Source organism: Crinia signifera, chromosome 7, assembly GCF_055691185.1.
Source record: "Crinia signifera chromosome 7, ASM5569118v1, whole genome shotgun sequence".
Classification (NCBI taxonomy): domain Eukaryota; kingdom Metazoa; phylum Chordata; class Amphibia; order Anura; family Myobatrachidae; genus Crinia; species Crinia signifera.
Window position 1 is genome coordinate 133,029,722 of NC_139223.1, and position 26,013 is coordinate 133,055,734.

At 44.9% G+C, this 26,013-nt stretch overlaps 1 protein-coding gene across 1 annotated transcript in view; it reads right to left on the reverse strand.

The window, feature by feature from the left end:
- Positions 1-26,013, reverse strand: part of MBD5 (methyl-CpG binding domain protein 5) — a 68,020-nt gene that overhangs the window by 34,164 nt on the left and 7,843 nt on the right. Inside the window, exon 2 of the mRNA XM_083153843.1 lies at positions 7,062-7,144. The gene's annotated coding sequence lies outside the window, so the exon portion shown is untranslated. The remainder of the gene's footprint in view (positions 1-7,061; positions 7,145-26,013) is intronic.

Genomic DNA, 26,013 nt, shown 5'->3' on the forward strand with positions numbered 1-26,013 from the left:
ATTTAACAAAAATCCATAGTTTTCACAGAAATATTACAGATCAATAAGTTAGTTGCTTTACATGTGGGCATTGAGTTTTCTGACCATAGAGGCCTGGATTTTATAAGCCTCCAGATATAAGAATTCTAAGTCGGTATCTCCCTATGAAAAGGAGGGGATCAATTGACCAAACGTAAAATTCTGGGGTATATTCAATGCAGGGGGGTGAGCGGCTGTTAGCCCGTAGTCAGTATTCAATGCTCCGCTTTCATGTGCCGTTTCTACCTCGCCTGCTCCCTGAGGAGAGGTGGAAATGGTGTGTGCGGCCGACAAAACTGCAAGGCTCACCGCTATATGCAGGGCCCCCTGCATTTGCGACTAACCTTGCTGTTCCGGGGAATCCTCGCAGCCCCCTGAAGGTGAGGATTTCCCCGGAACATAGAATAAGGCGAGCGGCCGGTGAGGGGGCTGGATGGGGAGGATGGCTTTTCCTCGCTAAAAAAAAAAAAGTCGTCCTCGGCGTACAAACCCTTTTCGCCACCGCTTGCCGAGGGCATTGAATACCATCCTATGTGTAACCAAAATGGAGTCCGTTAAATAAAGTTGTACAAACACACACACACACACATTTTTGGAATTTAACAAATAGAAACACTCATCCTTTAGAACAGTCGTAGGCAACTGGCGGACTGGGGTCCATCTCCGGACCGCAAAGGACAGAGATGCGGACCGCCTACACGCTCCTGAAACAGCAGCGGTTCCAGGAATGCATTGCTGCATGTGCATTGGTGACCTCAACGTGCACCTGCGCACCGCTTGTAAAGAGCTCAGTCGGCTCCATGTGGCAAAGCTGAGGGCCCAGCGGGAGCACCAGCGTCAGGAGGGCACAGAGTCCGCAAGAGGGCCCAGCAGGAGCAGCTGCGGCAGGAGGAAGCAGCAGGGATCGTGACAGACAACTCCCCGTAACTTTTAATATATGATAGGAGTATTGTTTTTTTTTAAGGGCTGCTATGCAGCAGTGGGAGGGGAATGGGGAGGGGTGTCTCTTCAAAGTGGAACATCTAAGGTGAATGGGATGGAGTTTTGTGTCCCCTCTGTGCCTATATATAGATATTTGATTTTGTGGACCTCTATCAAAATAAAAATTACTTGCCTACCCCTGCTCTAGAATAAAAAGGTGGGCAGCGCCTCCCCCCAAAATCCTTCTATCCATAGATACATATATATCTATATCTATCAAGATCTATATAAATAGATTTTTATTTTTTATTAGTTCTTAAATCTAATTCAACCATTAAATAAAAACATTAATTTCTGAGCAAAAATATTGTTAAATTAACGGATTAGGGGCCAATGTGCTAGATATTGCATTGTGCAAGGCTAGCTTCAACATTTACATAAAAAAAACGGCTGTTTATATCCATTTGCAAACAAGAGAAGTTGGGAAGTTCTGTGTAATGGCTCTTTTAGAGGCAGTGTTCTACTGAAATGCACATAAACATACCACACCCTCCTGATCAATTCATGAACTGAAGACACCTTCCTGACAAAGATAGGTCACCGCATTCGAATGTGCAAATTTATACAGTGTAAAAACAAAGAAATGGTTAAAACTCTGTTTCATTTACCAGCTATCTATAAATATCCTGCGTATTGCTATAGAAAATTATTCTAGGGAAAAAAATAGGTCACATAAACAGGACTCGGTACGGATAACCAGAGACATGTCACGGTCACAGCGTGGTCTCTATACAGTATTATTATGTATCTGTAACCTCATCATATAAATGAATCCAGCCCTGAAGAAATGATATTTAGCTTAACCTGTAAACAGGGCTGACACTGGCTAATCAAAACATAGAACACACACACATGGTTCTCAATAAAGCACAAATGAAAAATGACTGTGCAGTGATGACATTTCATACAATAGGGACAGCAAACAAAGGAAAGAACAGGAATATTCGGCTTTAAGTCTGGGATGAGCGACTGTCAGCAGAACAAGAACTGAGAAAAAAAGGAGTAAAAGTAAATGTTTAAACAGCTTAGATTGTTCTTTAATGAGACACTAGCAGAAAAATAGTGCATTTTAGGATTATGATTAATTGTTTCATCGGGTAGTGTCATGTCTATTTTCTATTAATAGAATCGTGCTCTTTGTGATTCCATTTTGGAATAAATGTCCCTGTGGGTTCCAGTTTATATCCCTATAAACACTATGCACCCTTACAAACGATTTTGCTCATTTTGGCCCTTTTGAGCGATATCGGGCAGTGTGTATGCTCAATATCGTTAATGATGTCCATTCAGCTCAATTCTTACTATAGATGGAGCCGTGTGGGTCTCACAAGCTTGCGCACCCCATTCTTGGCAGTGTATACTTAGCTTTAGTACTGCAAGACAACAAGAAGTTGTATTATCAATCAGGTTAGTTATATATACGCTCTATAATCAGGTAAATCCCTTGAGTCAATACATTTTTTATGAGATAACAGAAATTTTGAGGGGCGGGGGGGGGGATTCAACTAGGCATGATATTTGTGGTTGTGATTTTTGTTTCATGAAAGAAAAAAATGAATAATAACAATAGTAATTAATAATAATAAGAATTATTATTATTATTATTATTATTTGGACCCAGTCTACAAAGACTCTGAAAAAAAAAAAAAAAGCCTGGTAAAGATGTACGCATTTGTGTATTTTTAATCCACTTTCAAATAAAGAAATTCCCCATACATACAGCAACTTCATATACTTGTCCCATATATTGGAACCCTTTAAATTGCACAATATTATCACAAAATTATCGTTGGTCAAATAAAGATCAATTAAAAATGGCAAGTCTCTAACACACCTTTCACCTCGGACCCAGGTAATTGCCGGCTTGGTTATGTGTCATCCCGGGTAGAGATGTGAACGCACCAAAGCTTTTAACCCAGGTTGACCAACCTGGCAATTCGATGTGGGTTGCAAGGAGGAATAAGCCTCTATATAATAGGCAACCTGGGTTTATTGTGAAAGTGCTGGACCCGGGTCGATCAAGATCCCAGGTCCGACCCGGCATTGCGATGTGAAAGGGGTAGAATTAAAATCATTAGGGAGGGTGTCCCAATGGCTCTGGAACAAGTCCCAACATTGTTACTTTAAAACAGGGATTTTCCAAATCTATGCACAGGGGTGACTGAAAATTTGCTTTAACGGCATAATGAATAGCCAAAAATCTACAAAATCTCTCATAGTGGTGATCTTAATAAATATCATCATTCAACAGAACTTAAAATTACAAACATTTGTTAAGTCTTGAAACAAAATAAATAGAACTAAAATGAAAGAAGGAAAAAAAAAGCAAAACCTAGTCAACAACATTTCCAGTGCTGTCGATATTTCGATAGATTATTCGGTACTTGTTTCCTAGCACGGCGCCCGCGATTTTGATTGTATTGATCGTGGCCGCAAAAATTGCGTCGATCGCATGCCAACCAAATCGACGCGATTTTTGCATTGGAATCAATGTAAAATGGTCCCCGAGACCAAATTTAACATTGATTCCAATGTAACAAGCCCCAAAACCCCCCATTTTCATTGCAAACCCCCCCCTTATGGGTGAAATGGCCCCCCATTGTTAACGCCACCCCACTACTGCCGCCAACCCGAAGCGCGGCGAGCGCAGCGGTACGCGTCCTCCGACCTTTTCATACCCCCACTATCCACGTCGGCGTGAAGTTGATCTAATAAAGTGTGGCGAGCGCAGCGAGCCACCGAGCCCGAAGCGTGGCGAGCACTGCGAGGGGACGCGCATAACTTCACAGGTATACGCGTGCGCTCGCCACGCTTCGGGCTCGGTGTCTCGCCACACTTTATAAAAGCAACTCCACGTCGATGTGGATAGTGGGGGTATGAAAAGGTCGGAGGATGCGTACCGCCGCCCCTCGCGGGCTCGCTACGCTTCGGGTTGGCGTCAATAGTGGGGTGGCGTTAACAATGGGGGACCATTAACACCCATGAGGGGTCATATAGAATCAAAAAAAGGGCACATTGGCCATTTTTACATTGTTCCCTATGTAAAATCGCGTTGATTGCGTCGATCGCATGCCATTATAATGGCATGCGATCGATGCGATTTTAACTTTAAAAACTCATTTAACATTGATCTCTATGGGAAAATCGCATTGATAGCATCGGTCGCATCGCATGCCATTATAATGGCATGTGATGGACGCGATCAACGCGATTTTCACAATGCCGGCAATTAAACATGCTAATTGACAGAAAATCGCGTCCATCAACCCCGACGGGCGCCTTGCTAGTACCGATTCTATAATATACATCTCTTTTGATAAAATATAAGAAACTTATAAAACCAGAATAATATAGGGCCTTAACAAAAAAAAAAAAAACATTTGAGTTAAACCCATAGGTGCTTTAATAGTAAAGTTATTTTGTTATAATTTCCTTATTGTATTAGTAATGCGAACAGAAATGTTTCTTGAAGAGAACCCCTACTGTAATTTGAAGTACCTTGGAATGTGGACTCATTACTGAAGTGACACTTTATGATGTAGCCGAGTGATTTGTATTATCAATATTAGCTATTGTGTGGATTGATAGTTAATGCTGTAGCACCATCAACTTGGCTACTTGTACTTGGGGCAGTACACCTGTCAAACCATAACGCGGGTGTCCTAAGGCGAGCTCAGCGAGAACAGAAACCTCCTGTGCAGCGGAAAGGCTAAGGCTTGGCTTGAGGGCACAAACATACCAGCTTATAGAACAGAGAATGAAAACGTGCCGACACATCAGGGATAGATGTATGTTCGGCTGTGCATACTAGTGAATAGGTCATCATGGTTAAGGTCTATTAAGATTTTACAAAACCAGCAAAATGTATTAACATTTTTGTTCCCAACAATGACTATGGGGGGTGTTCAATGTTTGATTCTGTCAGAACGTTTTCAACAGTCAGGATCATAGCTGGTCCGATTTCTATTCGGATGCCCGTAATCAAACTTCACATGTATTTGGTCAAAAATGGACGCAGATTTGACAATCCAGTGGGAGTATTCAACCATGCAGATTCTACTTTTTTAAAAGTCGTATCCGACAGGCTTCAATGCGGTTGGGAACAGCAGCATTAAATAGATGGGTGCTGATATTTCTGACTAGCGGAAATATCAGCACACATTGAACACCCCCTCAAAGCTGCATACACATTGGGGAAGATGAATTAAGACGGGTAAAGTGATAAAGTTGTGATAAAGTGGAAAGTGATAACGCACCAGCCAATCAGCTGTGTTTGAAAAATGAGTTAGAATTCGACGGGCTGGTACCTTATCACCTTCCACTTTATCACGCTTTATCGTCACTTTACCAGGTTTAATACATCTGCCTCACCACACCATAAAGGCAGCCAACGATATCATTAACGATTTCCCTTGAACTTCCTGAAGCTACAGAATAAATGATATAGAGCATACACAATTTCAAAGATTAATTATTTTGCTTTAACACTATGTTGTTTTATGAATAATGTATCTATTGTTCCTATACGCTGAATAATATGCACCTAGTCATTAACGACATAGGCAAAATTAGACTGCATGTACAGACGAGAAAAGGGTGGTAGCTAATGAACCAGGGGAGCGCACATCGTTATTGTCTGTACACAATAAACTATATGCACAATAACATCGGTAGTAGTGCATATAGTCTGCCTTTATCGCATATTATGCACAGGGCTTAAAGCGGTGTACACACGGAGCAATATATTGCTCAGTGTCCCGTTTTCATTAGCAACCAGAGATGGTCACTGATGAAAAGGAGACTCTGCCGGGGGAAATAGCTGGTCACATGAGCATGCTACTGTGACTAGCGACCATTAGGGGCTGAACACAGGAACGCGCACCCAGGGATTTATTGCCCACTGCACATACAAATCACTGGCAATATGGTCACTCAAGGTGCGTACACACGGGGGGAGATATATTGCTCAGTTTCTCCTTTTCATCAGCGACCAGAGATGGTCGCTGATGAAAGGGAACCTCTGCCGGCGGTGCCGCAGAGGTAATCAGCTGGTCGCAGGAGCAAGCTCCTGCGACCAGCGATTAGAACGGGGCTGAAAACGGGAGCGCGTACCTGTCTATTTATCGCCGGGGCACACTTCAATCACTGGCAGTATGGTCGACAGCGACCATATTTCCAGCTCTTTCAGCCCCTATCACCCCCATGTGTACACAGCTTCAGTGACCATATTGCCAGCAATATGCGCTTAAAATCGCCCCGTGTACACACAGCTTTAGATATACTGAATGCACTAGCCAGCATTTGATAGAATAAGTAAAAGAAATTTGCTCTCCATTCATTAAGCAGTTTTGTAAAGCCTATGAAATGAAGCACATTCCACAATCACCACACACATGAAAGGTAGCACTAAGTTAAGAGCTTAGGAACAAGAACACATTTAAAAGAATCTTCTATAGGTGATGGCAAATTATGCCAGGTATTTGCAAAACTTAAGCTCCGTACACACAGTGCAATATGATCGCTGAGCAATATTGGCTTAATATTGCTCAGCAATATATTTGCTCAGTAGTGTTCATTCTAGCACCCGCTAGAATTTGAAAACCCATGCAGTTCCTCTTCCCTGACCTGGGGTGTTGCTGTCTGCTGTAGTGCTTCCAGCACAGCACTGATATGCAAACGAGACCTGTGCTAGAAAAACCACAGCAGACAGCGACACTCCAGGCAGGGAACAGGAACTGTATGGGTTTCTAAAGATAGCGGGTGCTTTCCTCAGTGACAAGGGATAGTCGCTGATAAAAACAAGACACTCTGCCTGCGGAAGCTGCTGGTCAGAGGAGCATGCTCCTCTGACCAGAGACCACCCCAGGGCAGGTCGCGGGGGCACATTTATGGCGACTGTTACACCGAACACATGGTGATATGGTTGCTGAGTGACCATATCCCTGGCGATTTTGGCTGAAATCACCCCGTGTGTCGCTTTAAAGCATAAATAACCCCCTTCCCCCCCCCCCCCCCCCCCCCCCCAAAAAAAAGGTCAGAAAAACAAAACAATAGAATCTCACCTGCTTTCCTAGAAAAGTAGAATCTAAGTATTGTGTTCTTCATTTGTGTCACTGAAATGAGTCTCCATGATATTCGTGAATGTCTGAAAGACAGAAGCATCAGGTTATCCCTCTACACAGCTGCCAACTCATCTCTTTCGCAACACACAGATGTACAATACTATGCAAAAGATTTAGACAGGTTCAAAAATGGAGTTATTAATCGTTTATAAAAAAAAAAAAAAAAGCTAAGTTAATGAAAGCAATATTTGGCTTGACCACCCCTTGCTTATTATAATAAGGAGTATGCTTAACTAATCATACCAAACAGGTGATTATGATCATTATTTTCATATTGAAAAACAGCCATTAACTGAAACAGAAACAGCTGTGTAGGAGGCTTAAAACTGGTTGAGGAACAGCCAAACTTTGCTACAAAAGGTGATGTTGTAGAAAACAGTTTCATTTCACAGGTCATAGACCATGCCAACAAGACAGAAGGTACTTATGCTGCATCAGAAAGATCTCTACAAGGCAACACTTTCAAACCAGACTGGGGTTTTACGATGTGCTGTTCAAGCACAAAGAAACAGGGGTACTCTTTACCTAGAACGGCGCCCATCGGGGTGATCGCGGGATCGCGGGCAGTACATAAACGGCCGCGACGCGATGCCCGCGATCACCGCGATTTTCCCATAGGGAACAATGTTAAAAAGCCAGATTGACCGCGATTTTGCATTCAATGCCTCAATGCCCGCGATTTTACCATAGGAATCAATGTTAAATGGGCTACAGAGCCCAAATAGGCTCAATTAACCCTTAAATGTCACCCCAATTTTTTGACGCCACCCCACGATCCACGCCAACCCGAAGCGTGGCGAGCGCAGCGAGCCCGCGAGGGGCGGCGGTACGCGTCCTCCGACCTTTTCATGCCCTACTATCCACGTCGGCGTGGAGGTGAGAATATAATAGTGTGGCGAGCGCAGCGAGCCACCGAGCCCGAAGCGTGGCGAGCGCAGCGAGCCCCGCGAGGGGACGCGGATACCTTCACAGTTATACGCGTCCCCTCGCGGGCTTCACAGGTGTCCGTGGCGACGCGGACACCTGTGAAGCCCGCGAAGGGACGCGTTTACCTGTGAAGGTATCCGCGTCCGCTCGCCACGCTTCGGGCTCGGTGGCACGCTGCGCTCGCCACACTATTCTATTCTCAACTCCACGCCGACGTGGATAGTAGGGCATGAAAAGGTCGGAGGACGCGTACCGCCGCCCCTCGCGGGCTCGCTGCGCTCGCCACGCTTCAGGTTGGCGTGGATCGTGGGGTGGCGTAAAAAAATTGGGGTGACATTTAAGGGTTAATTGGGTCTATTTGGGCTCTGTAGCCCATTTAACATTGATTCCTATGAGAAAATCGCGGGCATTGAGGCATTTTACATTAAAATCGCGGTCAATTAGGCTTTTTAACATTGTTCCCTATGGGAAAATCGCGGTCATCGCGGGTACACGATTTTGATGTACCCGCGATTTACCCGCGATGACCGCGATTTTTTACCCCCGACGCCCGCGATTCTGATCGCGGGCGCCGTTCTAGGTAAAGAGTACCGAAACAGGTAACACTGAGGACAGCAGGCGCAGTAGTCAGCTAAGGAAACTTAATGTATGAGATGAAACACAAGTCATTCTAACCATCGGCCAGGTACTGGCAGAAACCAATAGGATCAAAGGTAGGATCTACTGTTTGAAAATTCTGTCCATAAGTGGTCTTCACGGATGAATTGCGGCCAAAAAGCCATACCTTTGACATAAAAAAGGCCAAGCGAGTCCACTATGCACAAAAACAAATAACTGGGGTGCAGAAAATGGCAGCAGGTACTCTGGACGGAGTTAAAATGTACATATTTAGCTGTGACAGGAGGCAGTTTTTGTCTGCCGAGGAGCTTGAGGGCCCGATTCAGAGATGATCACTGCCATGCGAATTAGTGATTCGATCGATTATATGACTGCACATGCATATTGGATCATAGCGTACATGGGTGAGGCCAAACAGCGGAAAAAAATGCATCTGGATCTAACTGCAATTCCCCCCTAATTTGACTGACAGGAAGCTGGCACTTGGGGGTGGTAACTGGACATAAATATTCTTACTTTACAGCATTTTTTTTCACACCTGCCCAAAACCTTTGTACGGTATTGTCATCCTATACACCACAACCATCAGCCAATAGTTTCTTCACCATATGGTGTACTATACCCTTCTTACTGTATCAAAAAAGTCCCTGATTTAGACAAGGAGAGCTTTGTGTCATAACACATATGCATTATACCTGCTGAGGACAAGAAAAGGAAATGGTTTACCAACAGCCATGGTCATTTCCTATGTGCTCTAGAAGATCTCTCTGAGCACTGAGTGCTCGGATCAGTCTAATTAGTCAAGCTTTAATGTGGCAAAATTTACACAAATCTGTTTGCTCACAAATCAGGCCAATGTCTCACAATAATATACCGGTATATATTTATTGTGTGCAGGAAGAGCCCTCAGAGGCATTTTGTTGACAACCTCTATGCCAGTACCCCCCTAACTGTACATTTGTCTAAATTATGGTTATCTTCAATAGGGAAGGCAGTGGGTGGCAGACACAAAATGCCTTTAAAGCTTATATTATTTGCAAATTTAAAAAAAATCAGTATGAGGTCAGACAGATGAATGGTATATTTCAAACAAAGCATCATATATGGTTTCAAGCAACGTTGAAAGCAAATCCAGTAAATCAGTGGTTTTCAAGCCACAGCAAACGGGGCAGTGCAGAGCCCTTGAAGGTATAAATCCCAATTGGAGAAAGGATGACAGGGATGTCAGACTATCCCAAATGGAGATGCGTCTCATTTATAATCTAAAAACCCTGGTCCCCCGCGGCTTAAACGCCGATTTTGAATTGAAATGTTTTCTCCTGTAAATGTAATTATCAGACTTTTGCGGTTGATATATTATGACTAATACCTCTTTTTTTTATATATTCTTGCATGTGGATATGATGGTCGCTACACTATCGCTATATATACTTAGAATCTAACATTGAACAGATGCGCTCTGACCTATGGATACCGGAAGATCGTATTGGTATCCTTGACAACCATGCAGTTTGCGCTTCAGATGCTGAAATGTACAAGCCGGAAGTGATGTAGGATACGGGTGACACGCATATGCGTCCCATAGAGCGGAAGTACAGGCCGGCCGCAGGTGACAACGCAAGCATATGTTTCCAGCCAGAGAGTTTCCACGATACACCCAGCGGAAGTGACGGCTGAATCTAATGAAGCGCATTTGCGTTTCACTTAGCGGAAGTAACGTCCGCCCCCGGAAGTGGGGATCCGCAACTATGTAGTGACATGGACTTATGCGAAAATCCGGATTGTTATGACTTAACGTTATAATGTGGATATACCTCATCTGATGCGATTTATTATAAATTGGTAAGATGTTTGCTTTTGGAACTGTTGTTAATAATGTGCTGTTAGGATTACTGTAGGATTCTCAGTGTTGGAAATAGGTTTAGTGAGGAATAGATGGATGCGGAATATGCCGGGTTTTAGGATAGTCCTGGAGGCTTTAGGGTATATAAACCCCCCCAGGACCTTATTTTAATTTGTCTACACCCTGAGGAAGGACCAACAAGGTTCGAAACGCGTTGGTGTTTGCTACAAAATTTTATCCAGGACTCCAGGACACCCACCTTTGCAACATCTGTGGACTTACTGCCTCGAATTGGCCCCCATTCCGGATAAGGTTTTTTTTGACGTGGCTGTATTCTGGTTGTTTCTGGAGTATCCTGTTTTATACAATAAATGTTACTTTATTTACTCTGAACGAGACGTGTATCCCGGTGCATACTTCCATCGACCAAAGAAACCTTTAGATGTACATAGGGCTTTGTCCCTAGGTGAGTCTATTTCCAATTGTGCTTTTTATCTGATGTTCCATTGAAAGATACCTTTATGCGAACCTCTCCTAGCTGGTCTAGGTAAGTTGGAGTGGTGACTGATTGGGTCACTTTAATATTATCATAAGCTGACGATAATCAGGAGATTGTTCTCTCTTTTTTCCGGTGTCCCGAACAAATAACCTTGGAGGTTTTAAAGGCCGAAAGAAGAGAAAAATTACTGAGAAAGGATCCTGTGAATTAGCGCTGTGGGGATCCACTCCTTGTCGTGTTGTATGAGGTGGTGGGTTGTTTGGTCCTTTTTAGGCTGGATTACATGATGCCTCTTGCCCTAGAGACTTCACCCAGCCACTTACACCAGCGTGCGCCTGTGTATAGCCTTCAATTTTCTTCTGCGCAGCTCTTTAAAACAGAATCCAGGCATGTGTGTGCCAACCACGGTCTACATCTCTCCGCACCCCATTTATGTCATTCATCAGCTTTGTATTCGTGTCACCAAGCTGCATGTGTACCTATCTCCCTATGTTATAGGTCTGTCGGTCTACACTTTATTTGTAGGTCTCTCAATATCATCGGTTGAACCTACTTTTGTCTGCCATCTTCTTCCCAGAACCCTATGTCTACTTGCAAGAAAGAATCTCCCCTATTCAGAGTTTTCCTTACTGCTGTTCTGGTTGCTGTGATACATTTTGATGGCTGCCAATAAGAAGCTATGTAGACAACCATAAGCAGAACCATATCAACCACAACTTCATTGTATCTAAGGAAGCACAATTAAATGTTTAGAATTTTTTTGCAGAGCATTGCAATAGAACATTTTTGGCCAAAGGGTGCCATGAAACAAAGAATGCAAACTCTAGAGTGCTATAGTTAGAGAAAGTCAATTAGTCTCTGCAGTAAAAGATTATTCAAAAGCACAATCTGATTAGCCTAATTGCTGGGTCCACACAAGGAAGAAGTTTATTCTAGCTGTAGTTCAATGGCAGGTGTCTTCACCCAATAGTTCTGAATAACGTGGTTAGGTCGGCCCTACAGCACAGTTGATGTCAATATATCGGTGGATCTGCATGTTTGTCTACCTACTGCCCATGCACTGCATGAATGGACTACCAACACTGCCATCACAGCCCCCTCGAGTTGTAATGTCTCGCCGACAGATTTAGTGGCCAATTGGAAAGTGAGCGACAGCTATATCTTCAGTGTATACCCAGCCTTTATGTGTTTCTAATCCTCTTTAAAAAAAAATGAACACAGTAAAAAAAAAAAAAAAAATCAATAGAAGATAGAAATATTGATGTGGAGATATTTCTAGGAGTAGTCTGCAGGATGATGTTAAAGCCATTTGTGATTATGGAGACTTTTGATGCTGTGATACTCATACACATTTAGGCGATTGAGTTGGGAGACCATCCCAATGTGGATGCCGATTCAGATAAGCTTTCAATTTTGTGAGCATATTTTATTTGAGATTGCCATTTGGAATACATCAACTTGGTACTATGGTACTGCACAAGAGTATGTTTGTAGATATACTATCGATTGTGGTGGTCAAGCTTGATGAACGGCTTAGTTGGGGAAGGGTAGGGTTAGGCTGCAGGCTGGGAGTTAGCTTTAGGTGGCAGAGTAGGAAGGTTAGGCACTAATGAGGAGGGTAAGGTTGGGGGGCACCAGGGGTAAGGGAAGTATATTTTACCCAACTCCTGTCAATATTCCATGCATCTGGTTGCCTGCACCAGTTTTCTGGCAGTAGGCATCTCCACCGCAGATCATCCGTATGTATTCTTTTTATTTTATTCCATATTAGTAGTACCATAGCTAATTTTATGCTCCACAGTCCATAATATGCCAACACTGTTTGAACACATTATGCCACAATACTTCTGTTCATATGATTTCACATTGTTGTGTTCAAGTTCATATTATGCTGGTTTCGGTTGTTAGGTCGATAGTCAATAGGTCAACCACTATTGGTCGACATGCTAAAAAGGTGGACATAGTCATAAGGTCATCAAGGCAATGGCATACTTGGTTATCCACGTTGACTTCAATTTTAGGTACATTTTCTTTTGGTATGATTTGATCTAATCATCACTATACATCCCCTAAGTGGCAGCCATGTATATAGCGGATCTAATGCTACTATTGCTGACCCTAGGGATGTGAAATAGTATTCCACATCAGGTAGGTGGGCCTCAGGAGTCTTGAGGTAAGATGAATCTGATAAATGATTTCAGTGAAAATGGTTCAAGTAGCACCCGCATGTGAAAGTCCTTGATGCTATCTTAGCAAGGTCAAGACTGTGTCGAGGGCTTGCATTGTTGTTCTAGCTCTGTGCAGTCGCAGGCATGGTAACCAGGGGGTAGAATATGAAGCAGCAAAAAGAGTGATCCACTGGAGAAGATTCTCGTGGCAACCAATCATCATTGAGGTAATAATTTACAAGTGTGTTATAGAAAATTATAAGTAACAGTTGATTGATTGCCATGGGTAACCTCCAATCTTTTCTTTGCTTTATACACCACCTCAAGATTCCTGGGTAATGCTGTCCTGTGGACTTATGGCATCAATCAATGAGCAGGCTGCAGTCTCTATAAGTGACAGCACTTTATAATGATTTAGCGTGTCAGAAGTCTGATTTAGATGGAATTTAGATGGACCATGTCAGTAGTCAGGTACTGAATATTGTAAGTGCCAATAGGCATGGGAGGTTGTACTGTCAGGTCCCAAAACGTATCAGCCAAGCAGCAGTTCAATATTATGCCATATTAGTGCCCCCCAATAAATATTATGCCACAATATATAACTTACAGAACATACTGCGTAATAGTCCCAAGTTCATATTATGCCACAATAAAAATCTATATTTTATATTACTTATCATTACAGTAGCCTCTATTTCATAATAGGTTACATTACAGTGCCCCAGTACACTTCCCTCTCAATTGATATTATAACATGCACTGCACACACGCACGCACACGCACACACACACACACACACACACACACACACCTCACTGAAAATGGAATGTCATCTCAACAGGCAGCCAATTCTACAGCAAAGTTTGAGTAGAGATTTTATCTCATTGACCTCTTAACGGATCATCTTATTTGCTGATGTCATCTACTGAACTCATGTCTGCAAAGCTATCAGAGCTGAGAATACTGCAGCTTCCAAAGAGCGGAGAAACTGGGGGAAGAAGGGGGGTCCAACTTCTATTTGAGGGGGGAGATTCCATAATGCAAGAGACTCACTTTGGGTGCCCCTTTTGATACCGCTTTTACACTGCCCAAAATATCCTGGGTTATTACTGTAGAGTAGAAACGCACCTAGTTGAAGTTAAACGGGTCGAGTGACCTGGCATTTCAACCCGGGTAGTGAACAGGGTTGAACATGGATACAACCCGGCTTGGGGCGCAGTGTAGACGGGTAACCCGAGTCAACATGTTCCCAGCAATGAAAGCTTGCACGGGGATTTTCAAAGTTAAAATCGCGTTGATTGCGTCGGTCGCAATGGGATGCGATCGACGCGATTTTTCATAAGGAACAATGGGAAATGGGCCAATATGGCCAATTTCTCATTGTATATGCCCCCTCATGGGTATAAAGTATGGTTAATGCTGCCCCCCCCCCCATTGTTAACGCCACCCCACTATTGACGCCAACCCGAAGCGTGGCGAGTGCAGCGAGCCCGTGAGGGGTGGCGGTACGCGTCCTCCGACCTTTTCATACCCCCACTATCCACGTCGGCGTGGAGTTAATTTTATAAATTGTTGATTGTAAAGTTGTGGAGTTGATTTTATAAAGTGTGGTGAGCGCAGCGAGCCACCGAGCCCGAAGCGTGGCGAGCCCCGCGAGGGGACGCATATACCTGTGAAGTTATGCACCTGCACTCGCCACGCCACACTTTATAAAATCAACTCCACGACGACATGGATAGTGGGGGTATGAAAAGGTCGTAGGACGCGTACAGCCGCTCCTCACGGGCTCGCTGCGCTTCGGGTTGGCGTCAATAGTGGGGTGGCGTTAACAATGGAGGGCCATTTCACCCATCAGGGGGGGGGGGATTGCTATTAAAATGGGGGGTTTTGGGGCTTTTTACATTGAAATCAATGTAAAATTGTGTCTCAGGGACCATTTTACATTGATTCCAATGTAAAAATCACGTCGATCGCATCGCATGCGATTTGGTTGGCATGCAATGCGATCGACGCGATTTTTCCGACCCGATCAATACAAGCAAAATCGCGGGCACCGTGCTAGGAAACAAGTACCGTTATATCATAACTGTAAAAAGGATATATACACTGAGTGGCCAAATTACTATGACCATTTGATGCTAGAGGGCGAGATAGCTATAAAAAGGGAATGCAGGACAAGTGAAGCATCAATTGCAGTGTTGCTTGCGAAGAAATGGGCAAAAAGAGGATTTTGGTACTCACCGGTAAATCCATTTCTCTGAGATCAGCAGGGGCCACTGGATTCACATCGGGTATTAGAGCTGGGAATGCTGGGAGCAAGGCACTACTAAATTTTTTTAGGGAAGACTAGCTCCTCCCCTCTAAGACCCATCAGCCCCCAGTGAGGAAATTGGCCCACTAGAGGAGAAGGTAACAGAAACATAACAACAGAACACAACAAACACCCACACAGTCAGGGACAGTATAAGACCCAAACAGCGACCATAACGGACAGGATCCACAAGCTGGGTGGGCGTCCAGTGGCCCCTGCTGATCTCAGAGAAATGGATTTACCGGTGAGTACCAAAATCCTCTTTTCTCTGACATGCAGCAGGGGCCACTGGATTCACATCGGGGAGGTTCCAAAGACCAGGCCCCGGGAGGGAGAGCGCTGGGGATTCTGCAACACCAAACGACCAAAGGTCGCAGATGAAGACGCAAACGTGTCAAACCGATAAAAACGAACAAACGTGTTCGTCGACGACCAAGTGGCCGCTCTGCATACCTGAGAAGCCGAGGCCCCCCGTCTAGCAGCCCACGACGTACTCACCGACCTGGTGGAATGGGCCGTCAACGACGAAGGCGGGTCCTTTCCCGCCTGCAGATATGCACTGCGAATGGTCAACTTAATCCATCGTGCAATCGTCTGCTTAGACGCAGGCCAACCTCTGCGAAAAGCGTCATACAACACAAAGAGACGATCCGATTTGCGCAACCCACGTGTCCTAGCCACGTAGATTCTCAAAGCCCGGACCACATCCAATGAGACCTGTTCAGGCGACTCCCCCCTAAAGGCCGGAACCACAATAGGTTGGTTCACATGATAGGAAGAAACCACCTTAGGCAGGAACTCCGCGTGAGTCCGTAATTCCGCCCTGTCCTCGTGGAAATTAAGATATGGCGGCTTACACGATAAGGCACTGAGCTCTGACACTCTGCGAGCCGAAGCCAACGCCAAGAGGAGAACCGTCTTCCAACAAAGAAACTTCAAGTCCACCTTCTCAAGAGGCTCAAAGGTATCTGACTGAAGAAAGGACAACACTAAATCCAAATCCCAAGGAGGTGTTGGAGGGATAAAGGGCGGCTGAACCCGAAGAACACCCTGGAAGAATGTCTGAACTTCCGGAAGAAGAGCCAATCTTCTCTGGAACAGGATTGACAAGGCCGAAATCTGGACCTTGAGGGAACCCAGCCGCAGACCTGCGTCCAAACCCCTCTGCAAAAACAACAAGAGACGGGATAACTTAAAAACTCGAAACGGCCAACCCTTAGAATCACACCAGGCCGCATAGGAGCGCCAAATGCGATGGTAATGAGCCGCCGAGGTAGGCTTCCGTGCCCTCAACATAGTAGGTATCACTGACCGCGGAACTCCCCTTTCCCGGAGGACAGCGGTCTCAATAGCCACGCCGTCAAATGAAGCTGAGATAGATTCTGATGAAAGAATGGACCCTGCTGTAGAAGGTCGTGCCTGAGCGGCAGACGGACCGGCTCGTCTGCCAGCATCATCTGGATGTCTGAAAACCAAGTCCTGCGAGGCCAACAGGGAGCGATGAGAATCGCCTGCACTGACTCCCTCTTCAATCTCTTGAGCACCCGACCCAGAAGCGGAAGAGGAGGGAACAGATACACGAAACTGAACTCCCACGTCGTTGACAGGGCGTCGATCGCTATTGCGCCCGGATCCCTTGTGCGAGCCACATACTTCTGAAGTTGATGATTTCTCTTGGACGCCATTAGATCCACCTCGGGAATGCCCCACCGAGTGGTGAGATCCTTGAACACCTCGGGGTGCAGGGACCACTCCCCTGGGTGCAGGTCCTCCCGGCTGAGGAAGTCGGCCTCTAGGTTTTCTATTCCTGGAAGGAAGACGGCTGTGAGAACGACCTTCCATCGTTCCGCCCACTGGAGAATTCTTGTAACCTCCTCCATTGCCATCCGACTCCGGGTGCCGCCCTGTCTGTTCACATAGGCGACCGCCGTCGCGTTGTCCGATCGAATTTTTATCGGACAACCCTGAAGGTGCTCCTGAGCCAGGACTAGAGCGTTGAAAATCGCCCTGAGCTCCAACACATTGATGGGCAGGTGCTGCTCCTGAGGCTTCCATCTGCCCTGGAGACGAAGTCCTAGCACCACCGCTCCCCATCCGCGAAGACTGGCGTCTGTCGTTAACACGATCCAATTCTCTATGGCAAAACGACGTCCCTGGCAAAGGTGATCCCTCTGAATCCACCAAAGTAAGGACGTCCGCGCATGGGGCGACAACCGAATCAGTCTGCGTAGCAGCAGATGAGACCCCGCACCTTTCCTGAGGAGATCCAATTGAAACCGCCTTGAATGGAATCGCCCCCACGTCAAGGCCGGAAATGCAGCCACCATCTTCCCCAATAGTTGTACACAGAGGTGAAGACTGACCCTTTGGGGACGTAGGACCTTCCGAGTTAAAAGTTGCAGCGCCTGGATCTTGTCCTCCGGTAAGAAGACCCTCTGAAACTCTGTATCTAGCCAAAGACCCAAGAACAGGATCCTCTGGGTGGGCACCAGAGAGGACTTCTTGAAGTTCATGACCCACCCGAGACTGGTGAGCGTCTGAACCGTCAGCCTGGCGTGCACCTCCAGCAACTCTATAGACTGAGCCTTGATGAGGAGATCGTCTAGATACGGAATTATTGTCACTCCGCGGCTCCTGAGAGATGCAATAGCCACCGACAGAGTCTTGGTAAAGACTCTGGGGGCTGACGAAAGGCCGAACGGGAGAGCTCTGAATTGAAAATGGTCTCGACCTATGGCAAAACGCAGAAAAGCCTGGTGAGGCTTCCAAATGGGGACATGCAAATAGGCATCTTTGATATCCAAAGATACCATGAATTCCCCCGGTTCCAGCGAAGCAATTACAGAGTGAATCGATTCCATTTTGAATGGCTGATAGGACACCAGAAGATTGAGGGCCTTGAGGTTCAATATGGGCCGCACTGACCCATCTGGTTTGGGAACAACAAATAGGTTGGAGTAAAATCCTGTGTTCCTCTCCAAGGACGGGACTGGAATGATGACCTGAGACTCCAGTAAGGTCTGAATAGCTAGAAGAAGACCGGACCTCTTGTCCGCAGATAGAGGCAGTGCGGTGGTGAAATAGCGCCTGGGAGGAGGTACGTCGAACTGGATACGATATCCCTCCGATACCAGTCTGCGAACCCAAGGATCCTCCGAAAGGGAGAACCATTGGGTTCCGAACCTCAACAGGCGAGCCCCCACCGGAAAATCGCCTACAGAAGCTGGTAAATAGTCATGCCACTGGCTTCTGGGTTGGCTTGGGCTCCTGGGCTCTGGGAGTGGCCTGAGGGCGCGCTCTGGCTCTGGAACCTCTGGAAGGCTTAAAACCTCTTCCTCTGCCACGAAAGGAACGTTGAGGCCGAAAGGACTGAAACGCCGGCCCAGTATATTGACGCCTAGGCGGAGGCGCTGACGTAGGCAGGAAAGTAGACTTCCCTCCCGTGGCCTGAGCAATCCACCTATCCAATTCGGGCCCGAAAAGGATATCACCAGTAAAAGGAAGCCCCTCCACGGCCCTCTTAGACTCCGCATCCGCCTGCCAAGAACGCAGCCACAATGCTCGTCTTGCTGAAACTGAATTTGCGGAAATGCGAGCAGATATCAAGGACATGTCCTTGGCCGCGTCACCTAAAAATGAAGCGGATTCCTTAATGTGCTCCGCCAAATGACGAAGCTCCTCCACCGGCGCGTTGGAGTCCAGCCCCTCAATAATCTTCTCTGCCCACTTAACGTTGGCTTTATTTACCCATGCCGATACAATGGCCGGCCTAAGCTGGGCTCCTGCTGCCGTGTAAATGGTCTTAAGCATCGCCTCCATCTTCCGATCGGAAGGATCCTTCAAGAAAGAAGCACCTGGAACCGGTAATGTAGTCTTTTTAGACAACCTAGACACCGATGTGTCCACCGGCGGAGGCGTTTCCCATTTACTGAGAGCCGCCTGGTCAAACGGATACACTGACGGAAACCGCCTTGGTATCTGAAACCGTTCGTCTGGATGCTGCCATGCCGCTAAAAGCTGTTCCTGATTGGGAAAAGGGAACACCACTGAAGCCTTCTGAGAGATGCCAAACAGATCCAGCTCCTGAGGTTCAGGAAGGGGATCCTCTGGCAAATGAAGGACCTCCTTAACCGCCAAAATAAGGGCTTCAATTCCTCCTGGAGTAGGATCCGCCTCGGGAGGGGCATCCTGTACCTCCTCCCACTCCCCCGCATCCATTTCTTCAAATGGTTCGGGTTCTTCATCTGAATCATCCCCCTGCAAAAGTAATTGAAAAGGACGCTTTTGACCAGAAGACAATGGTCTCTGGGGCCTAATCATGGACCCAGCCAATGCGTCAACAGACTTCGCTAAAGTCGAGACCCAAGCGGGTTCCGCTCTGCGGGACTCTGCCAGCTCAGCCGACAACTTAGACATAGTACCCACAAGGACCGAAGCCCACTGCGGAGTAGGGGGATCTACTAAGGTAGATGCAGAATTAAGATCAGCGCAGGCTTGGCAAACCGTAGAGTTACCATCAGCTGCATACTGTGTAAATCTGGCTGCACAAGAAGAGCAAGTATAGGCTTTCTGGGAAGCCTTGGACCTGCCCGTCATGGTAGCTGAATGGGTCCCCACGCAGCTACAGAAAAATACCACACACACACACACACACACACACACACACACAAGCAGACAACAGAGCAATAGGACAAAACCTCTGGGGCTGCGAGTCCTAGAAGAGAATAAGCTCTGAAACAATGTAACTTTTAAATCACTTCTCTGTGCCTGCTGCAGCTAGGCTTCAGAGACACTGTACGCAGTCACCTGTAAAAAGGAATACCGCGCCATTACATTTACATTTGTGTGTGTGTGCGCATAACGTGCGGGGCCGCGCCATGCCCACCTCAGAGACTAATACTGCTCCCCTCTCCCCCGGCGCTTGCCGTCACTGTAGCAGACGCTGACCACCCACAGCCCCGCTACAGACAGCCGGAGCGCGCGACACCGCCGGCGTCCCTCGCTGCCTCCTGCAGTAATACCCGCCGGAGCGTCTAAGGGACAGCGTGTCACACCCGGCGTTCAATGGCGGCGCCTATGCGGGTGCACCGCGCTGCCGCAGGACAGAGCCGGGCAAGCAGGGGAAGCAGTAGGGGCTAAGCAAATACTCACCCTCCTGAGGCCAAACTTCGTGGCTGGCGAACCCTTTAGCTAGGGACGGCAGGAGCACGGCAAACACCGGGCAGGCACCTTCTGGAGGTCCTGACCGGGAACCTGGAAACCAGGGGCGCAGAATACCCGGACCCACACTTTAAAGGAAGCAGGGAAGGGATTCTTATAGTTTAAATTGCTGCTACAAGTATACAGATAGAAGAAAAACTGCAAACTGCAGGAGCAGTGAGAACTGTGACCTTGCTCCCTTGGCACAATTTTCTCACTGGGGGCTGATGGGTCTTAGAGGGGAGGAGCTAGTCTTCCCTAAAAAAATTTAGTAGTGCCTTGCTCCCAGCATTCCCAGCTCTAATACCCGATGTGAATCCAGTGGCCCCTGCTGCATGTCAGAGAAAAACGGGATTTAACTGACTTTGAACGCGGGAGGATTGAAGGCGCCCAAACCGTCATAACCAGTATCAACAAAATGGCTGCACTTGTGAATTGTTCAAGAGCAGCAGTTATTAATGTTTTTAATTACACCATGCAGACGGCAGGGTGCGAATATGGAGAAAACAGCATGAAAGCATGGACCCCAACTGCATTGCCACAACACTTCAATCTGGTGGAGGCAATATTATGGTTTGGTGGATGTTTTCTTGGAATTGTATGGGTCCTTTGATTCCTGTGGAACAATGTCTGAATGACCAAAGGTATTTGAGTGTTATAGCAGATCAAGTACATCCTGTTATGTTAATGGTGAACCTTGCAGGGGATGGATACTTCCAGCAGGACAATGCTCCCCGGCATAAAGCTGTCATTGTCCGCAGATGGTTCGAACAGCATGACAGAGACTTTACCTTGCTTAGTTGGCCTGCACAATCACCAGATCTCAATCCAATTGAGAATCTGTGGGATAAGATCGAACGGGCCATCAGGCAGCTGGATCCAGTACTATCAAATATTAAGGAATTGGAAAGTGCAGTTTATCGGATATGGTCTCAAATTCCTCATACCACCTACCAACATCTCATAGAGTCCATGCCAAGAAGAATCCATGCAGTATTAAGGGCAAAAGGTGGTCCAACATTGTATTGAGGGGGTGGTCATAATAATTTGGCCACTCAGTGTATTACAGCACATAGAACACAGAAAATGACTAAGTATATACTTCTGGAACTAAATTTGGTTCTCATATTTAAATTTATGAGTGTTTTTATGCACACATGAACAGCAAGCACACAATTATAGATCTTATAAAGAAGTATTTGATGAAAACGGCATTTATGGGGAATCTACATGAGTGTATAACACTTATTTCAAAGTGCTGGGTACACACCAGAACTATTTGGCCTCAATCCTGTCAATTTTGACTGAATGTATGTAGATTGGGCATGTTTTAGATCAGATTTTGATCCAATGCGCTTTTTGGAGATCACCGGTTGTTTTGGAGATCCTACCTACTGCAGTCAGGATTTGTAAAGGATTCCTTCAACTGGGTACAGATTGTGATTGGATCGTATGCAGATCATGTGCTCCAACAGATCGTGCGACCAATGTAGGATCGACTCACGATCATGATCGTTCTGGTGTGTACCTTACATAAGGGTCTCTGCTGCCTAAAAAAGAGCATTAGCATGTAAATTGTAAATAATAATAAAAAAAGTAATGCAAACCTCCAGACAAATCTATATTAACCCTTTGAGTACCAACATCTCTGTAAGAGATGTGCAAAATATCCACTAAAGATGCCAGCGGTGCTCAAATTTCTTATATAAATTCAAATAAAAAATGTTGTGTAAAAAAATAAATAAAAAAAATCAGGTTATTACACCAATTTTGACAAATTCGCTTAGGGTTCACAAACGGTTAAGAATATTACACAATATTGCAAGGCTTGAGATTCTATTCAATACCATATTCTGAAAATCAATCCACACCAAAGAAAAGGAGTATGTCTAGTACAGAACAGAGAATACTATGACTAATAAGTTGTGCATGGCCTGTAGAAGCTATGGAAAAAATAAAATAACAAGTAAAATAAATTGTTATATTGTTAAACAGATCGATTAACTAATGCATGCAGTAGAGACTGTCAGGAAGCAAAATGTAGGCCTATTTGTAAAATGTTTTATGGACATCTAAAAAGGGCAATCTAAAGGCTTGTGGGAGATGTAAGGAGCTGGGGCGGTTACATTATGTGCATCAATAAACACTGCATTTTCCTCAACGCCTAATGTGCACTGCAATAGTAATAAGAAAACTGTAGTCTTACCATGGCAACCCCTGAACTACAATATCTGCTCTGCCACCTCTGAATTGGACAGCTCACAATGTATTCTGTGCTGCTGTACACAAATGCAGATTTCATTGTCTGATGAGTGAATGGCTGATATCGCTGTTGATATGTATAAACAGCAGGAATATTTAACAAATCAGATGTAATACATTTGAGAAGACAAAGGGTTTTCCCAAATCCAAAATTGTGATCTGGAAAACAACATTTATCTGTAATTTGAAACATATTTCGGTAATCCAAGGCAGAATGACATGCTGCCACTTCTAGTTCAACAAATTGCCAGGATATTTCAGAAGGCCTATCAACTCAATTTTCCAAAAAAATATAAACCTATATATCCATCTATCTATATCACACACTGTACTGTGCAAACATTTTAGGTAGGTGTGTAAAAATTTGTGCACGTACGAAAGCTTGTAAAATCAGAAGCGTTCATAGTTAGTTATTTTTATTTGCAAATAACGAAATGCAAAGTGAATGAACAGAAGAGAAATCTAAATCAATATTTGGTGTGGCTGCCCTGCCCCCCTCCCCTTCTGCTTGGGACCAGAAGCATTTTGGATTACCTAATATTCTTTTTATATTATTATTTTGGAATATTTTTAAATTTCAATAAGGTATCTTGAGGATGGGACACATGTGAACACAAAATGCATTTATGTTGTATAAAACACATCAAACGTAAAATATACACAAATAGATTTAAACAAGGTTTGTGTAAAGCAACCATTTTCTTGCACATATTTATTTCCAGTAACATCTCATGTCCCCAGTAGTGCCAGTTAGAGATGTCCCCAGTAGTGCTTTTAGCAACAACAACAACAACAACAACAAAAAAGTACATTCTGGAAAATATTGTTTTCAGAATAATTTGAATAACAGGTATCAAGATAATGGTTTCTAAATCTGAATGAGCTTATTACTTGGAAACCATTGCACAAGTCAAATATTTTCTGCACATATTTTTGTATGGGAGGGTATACAATACCACCACCAGTGATAGCTGTCAACCAAACAAAGCTGCACCTGCATAACCCAAAATGCCTCAGGAAATACACAGGCATGACACAGAAATATACTGAACAGAAGCATTTTTTAAAGTTGTGTACACATGGTAAGATATAGTGCACATGGTAAGATATAGTGCGTACACACGGCAAGATAAAATGCTCTGTTCCTGGACTTTCCTGGTAATGTAGGATTGCAATCACCTGTGGTGAAAGACCTTTCTTATCAATTACCTAGCTCACTACAGGTGATGTCAATCCTACATTACCAGGGAAGTCCTGGAACCAAGCATTTTCTCCCTCATGAAGAGGGTCAGGTAGGCAACCATGAGTTAATGCAGTGTTCATTCTAGCACCCGCTATCTTTGAAATCCCATGCAGTTCCTCTTCCCTGCCTGGGGTGTCGCTGTCTGCTGTAGTGCTTCAAGCACAGTATATCAGCACTGATATGCAAACCAGACCTCTGCTAGAAACATCACAGCAGACAGCGACACCCCAGGCAGGGAAGAAGAACTGCATGGGTTTTCAAAGATAGCGGGTGCTAGAATGAACTCTATAATATACTAGCAGCAACACACCATTCACCAGCCTGTGCTGTGAACCACAACATTCAGCCTATGTATTGCAAAGTGAAGTACTGCTTTGGGCACCCAAACACCTGAAATGTGCTCGCCACCCCCTCCCTCAAAACTATTAAAGCCCTAAAGGAGCAACAACTGAACTGCTCCATCAAGTGCAACATAGCGGCAGCCATAGGGTAGGAAAATAGAATGGTCCACTCACAGTCCAAACTTTTGGACCCTGACATATTCCACACTCCCAACACATCTCTACCTCACTGATTTCAATGCTACATGAATTGCCTTCAGAGCATTAACAGGATTATACTGTACCTTTAGCCCCAAACAAATATGGTAATTTCAAATGATTACTTCTCACAGTTCATGCACTTTGAACCGACGGTAGCACTAAAACCAGGTGGGGGGGATTAATTTCCGGTAAAGGGTGTGAATTGCCGTTGCTGTAGTGTTTAAACCCCAGCAATAAAACACCATCTTGCACTCTTTGCCCTACCAAATTCCAGTGCTCATTACTTATTAGGGCAGCAAAATCTTTGTAGTACAGCTACAAATATTGTTGCACTGTTTCACCCGGGAGAATGTATTCTCCCTTAATTGAATCCCCATATGTATACTGAACTGCCCAATATCCCCTATGAGAGCATTTGATACCGGAAGTTCAAATACGTGAGTGACCAGCAGAAAACTGAAGTCACAGATGTTGCATAATGCTTCATATAAAAACAATGAGACTTTTTTGCACAACTTATGTAACAATATTTACAACTAAAGTCAATTTAATTGACCATGTGTCAGCCATGTGATTGATATGATATGTTCATCAATATCGTAATGTCTCTTTGAGGTTAATAAAGTGTTACTTTAAAAATGGAAATTGTTGCATACAAAATTGTAAATTTAGAGAAATGAAAGCTTTTATAGTTGTGGAAAAAGAAATGGGCAAAGTTATGTGCTCCCAGGCCGGATTGCATTTCAGATGCATAATCCCCATCCACACTCATTATTCGCTCCCATTCCCGATTGCAGGACTTTCTTCGGGTTGCACCCACTGTATGGGAATGCCCTCCCACGCACAAAAGACTCTTCTCAAGTCTCCAAACCTACAAGCATTCCCTGAAAACTCACCTATTCAGGCAAACTTATCAAATTCCAGAACCAGCCACTTAATCTTCATATACCATTCCAATCTAATCACATCCCTACTGTACAGTCCACACATATTCACGCTCTTTCTTTTTCACATTTTTCCATCCTCCTGACCCATGGCCAAACTGGGTCACTGTATCATACAGCACACCAGGAACCTTTGCATTCTGGTGGAATTAATGCAATAAAGAATATCTATCCTTGTGTATCAATGCTTATTTACCTATAGATTGTAAGCTTGTGAGCAGGGCCCTCATACCTTTGAGGGAAGATAAAAAAAGCACTGGAAATAACACCTGTTTTGTCCTGCAGAAAAGCCTTTTGTACTTTTCCAAGTCATATAACTAAAACTACCTTTTAGAG